The following is a 3,965-nucleotide window of genomic DNA, read 5'->3' on the forward strand; positions in this document are numbered from 1 at the left end:
TTAAATGCACCACCCACGTTCAATTTTTTGTGTTGATTGGTGTCCGCTGATAGTTGAACACGACTTCACAGATGGGGTTTTTTTCGCAAATTCAACTAACATTCCTATATGCATGAGGTGCATCTAAGTACAGGGGCAACATAGATCTCAAAGCAATTTATGACTCCTACCTGTCATAGGTAAACAATCTTAAAAGGTGCTTGTTTGGATGTTGGGATTCCTACTCGTACATTCACGGGTTATGAGTAAACTGGATCTCCTTCTTTTGTCTTTGTTACCGGTAACTAAATTTACTGCTTAATCACAAATTCCCAAGATAGGCTATTCAAGGCAATGTACAAACTCGAGAGAAAACTTGTGTAGAAGGCTGATGCTACAAGCTTTGATGGAAGAGATGCTTCTGGTGGTACCTAATAAACTCAATGTCAAACCGTTGGATGAAAGCAAGGACTTGTTGCCACACAACCCTCCTCGTTTAAGAAAACAACATTGAAAACAAATCAACAAAAGAGTAACGAAGCAAATGAAGACCTGAGGCCATAAAAAATAATTAAAAAGAAAATGAAGAAGCATTGAAAAAATGCAAAACAATATAAATAATAATAAAAACATGACACCCTTCATATATAGAAATAAATCCCACAAAAAATAGTTAATAACAAGGATAATAATAACAAAATTCAGTAAATAATAACAACATACAAGATACTGGAAGGAAGGATTACAAGCATGCTTGTAACCTCTACTCCTATCGTCAATGCATTGATGGAAGTTCCTAAATAGTAATAAAACCTTAGGAAAAATGGAGGTGGAATCCCTAGAGGTTGTAATTTCCTATTTTCAATGCATTGATGGAAGTTCCTAAATAGTAGTAAAACCTTAGGAAAAATGGAGATGGAAAGTTCATCAAAAGTAAATCCATAGCTAGAATATATTAACCATCCCATCCATGGGCATACTTTTCATAGCTGCAATGGTAACATGGAACTGAAAATGGCTCCCCTTCTGAAGCGCTGAGGGTTTGCTGCGAGGGGAGCTGAGGGTTTGCTGTGAGGAGCGCTGAGGGTTTGCTGCGAGGGGAGCTGCGGCAAGGGGTGCTACGGTGAGGCTTCACCAAAGGCGAACGAGGGCTTCTCCACAGGCGGCGAGGGCTTCACAAAAGTTTGGGTTTCTCCAGAGGCGAGCGGCGAGCGGCGTGAGGCTTCACCAGAGGCGAGCGAGGGCTTCTCCATAGGCAGCGAGGGCTTCTCCATAGGCAGTGAGGGCTTCACCAGAGGAGAGCGGCATGAGGCGAGCAGTGAGGGCTTCACCAGAGGAGAGCGGCATGAGGCAAGCAGCGAGGGCTTCACCAGAGGCGAGCGACGATCAACGAGGGTTTCTCCACAGGCAGCAAGGGCTTCTCCAGAGGCGAGCGGAGAACAGCGTGAGTTTCACCGGCGACTCCGCGAGGTTTCTCCAGAGGCGAGCGGCGATCAGCGTGAGGTGTGGGCTCTCTTGAGTTGAGCGGTGAGAGGCAAGCAGAGAGGGTTTCGTCTTGTGGGCTTGTTTCATCTTCTGGTCTTTTAGTTTTCTCTGAGCGGGGGCGAGGTGGCTTCCCTTGCTGCCTCTGCCCCCTGTGACGCCTCTGCTCCGGTGGGTCTTCTCCTTCTTGGCAGTAGTTTGGTTTGTTCTGACCGTGGCATATCCTTTGGAGTGTTGAGGGAACTGTGGCGCTTTGCTCTGTTTCGTGCCTCTTCTATGGATGTTTCCGCTGGTATTTTTCACAGGCAGATGTGGATGATTGAGGCAGTGTTTCTTCCTCTGTTTCTCGTCTGATTCAGGTGGAGAGTTTGAGGGGGCGGGGAAGGAGTGGCTACTTTTGTTGCTCTTTTCCTCTTTTCGTGCCTCTCCTTTTGTATTGGGCGGACAGATCTAGCGCTGGTTGCTCTCATTTTCTATCCACAGATGCTTGTTTGCTTGGTGCATTGGTGCCACTTCTGCACCTTATTGATGGGTTGCCTTGTTTTTCTGGGGCGCTATTGGCCTTTTGGGGCTTTATTTGGGATCTGTTAAGCAGATTTTCTGGGGTTTATTCCTTTATCTGCTGCCCTGTCTGAGGGCATTTCTGGATACTTCTTTTGGAGTATTTTTGTAAGTGGCTCGGTCCACGTTTCTACATATGCTTCTTTCATTTGCAATATGTAATCTTCTTTTATGAATATATTATTCTTTTTCTTCCTGGAAAAAAATATTTTAACAAATGCCCGCTAGCCTCTCAACCAACCGAGCAGCTGGGCCAGAGAAAGTCAATGAACTTCGAAGGCTTCGAAACGGTTGAAGTCGATAACAAGTCGTTACAGTAAGTGGGTCAGCATCGTTATTGCCTCCAATGCTATAGGAACCCTGTGAAACATATAGGTAAGCCTCGTACGAAGAAAAGAGTTTTACTTTCGCAACTAAATACTTTTGAAATTATAAATAAGCATAATTTATACATAAATTAAGTATTCTAATTAACATAATGATAAATAAATATAAAACATAAAATAAATATAAAAATCATTTGCATATCAAATAAGCATTTCCTAAATGATCCACCACTTAAACTCAAACTTATTATTTCACATAGTATTTAATTATATTAGGTATATTTCAAGTAAAATGTACATATACCATGATTAGATTTAAGGACCATTTACTTTAAGCGAAAAATAAAAATTAAGCTAAAATTTATATTAAAGATTTAATATAATTATTTCTATATATATATTAATAATATTGTTTTTTAATAAGATAAATATGAACAATTTTTAAAAAGTTAAAAAGAGTTGATATTTATAAAATAATTTCTTTCAATTAATTTAATGATATTTAAGAGATTTTTTTTTTAATATAAAAAAGAAACTAAATATATTGAAATTGAAAAATAAAATATTCAACTGTATTAAAACATATACTAAATAAAGGTATTACTAAGTTATAATATAAAGATAAAAATGTAGCTAAGTTGTAATACAAATCAATCTAAACATTAAAGAGGAAAAATGATGAAAGTTAGGAAATTAGGTGACATAGTTATGATATGAAGTGGAAAATCCATAAGCTAAGACATGTTATTTTTATGGTAGATAAAAACTATGACCTATTTTAGTACCCTAATGTAATAGGATAACACATTTTCCTTAATTGTTCATCCTTATATACATAAGAAACTTTGGAGATTCCCTCTTCCTTTTCAGGTTCTTCCAAGGATGTTATTTGAGCTAAGAGTGTCAGTTTCTTTATAGAAACACACAAAATAAATGACCAACCTTTACCCATTATCAATGGTTTTTTTACATGGTTATCTATTTATAGGACAAACCTTTAACCAGTCTTAAAATGATCAAGGGATGTTCCCTACTTTGCAAAATGTATGAAGCTTTTCAGGTACAAATGGAATATTCAAATAATGTGCTTGATTCATATGGATATTAATATATAAAGGCTCTCATGAATTGAAAGTGATAAATAGTTAAGATCTATGGAAATAAGGGTCTAGTTCCTTTACATATTACCCTCATGTTGGTGGGGCCAATAAAGTGGACCAAGTTATTATCACTTAATTTATGAATAACATGATTACAAATTTTAAGTGGACCCAATAACACCCCCTATAGAACATGTACCAATTACATTTAAAATCCAATATTCCACTCATGGAGAGACCTATTCCCTCATTATCACTCACCACTTTTAGTTTCTCTAATCATGACCCTAACAGTACCTATTTTAAATATTTGAAGCATAACCTTAGATACAATAACTCCATTAAAAATCCTATTAAAAGTGTTAAACTCTTGCCCGAAATAATGTGGTCAACTACCTCCAAACCTTTGACCCATAATCCTCTTGCACCTCACATGGTAATTGTCCTCACTATGCATGGTGTGAAATTAGTTATAAATCCCTCCACATTCTCATCATTAGGTGTAAGTTCCCATAAA

Source organism: Pinus tabuliformis, chromosome 3_1 (genome assembly GCF_031772625.1).
Source record: "Pinus tabuliformis cultivar Carrire ecotype Pingquan chromosome 3_1, CPIR1, whole genome shotgun sequence".
Lineage (NCBI taxonomy): Eukaryota > Viridiplantae > Streptophyta > Pinopsida > Pinales > Pinaceae > Pinus > Pinus tabuliformis.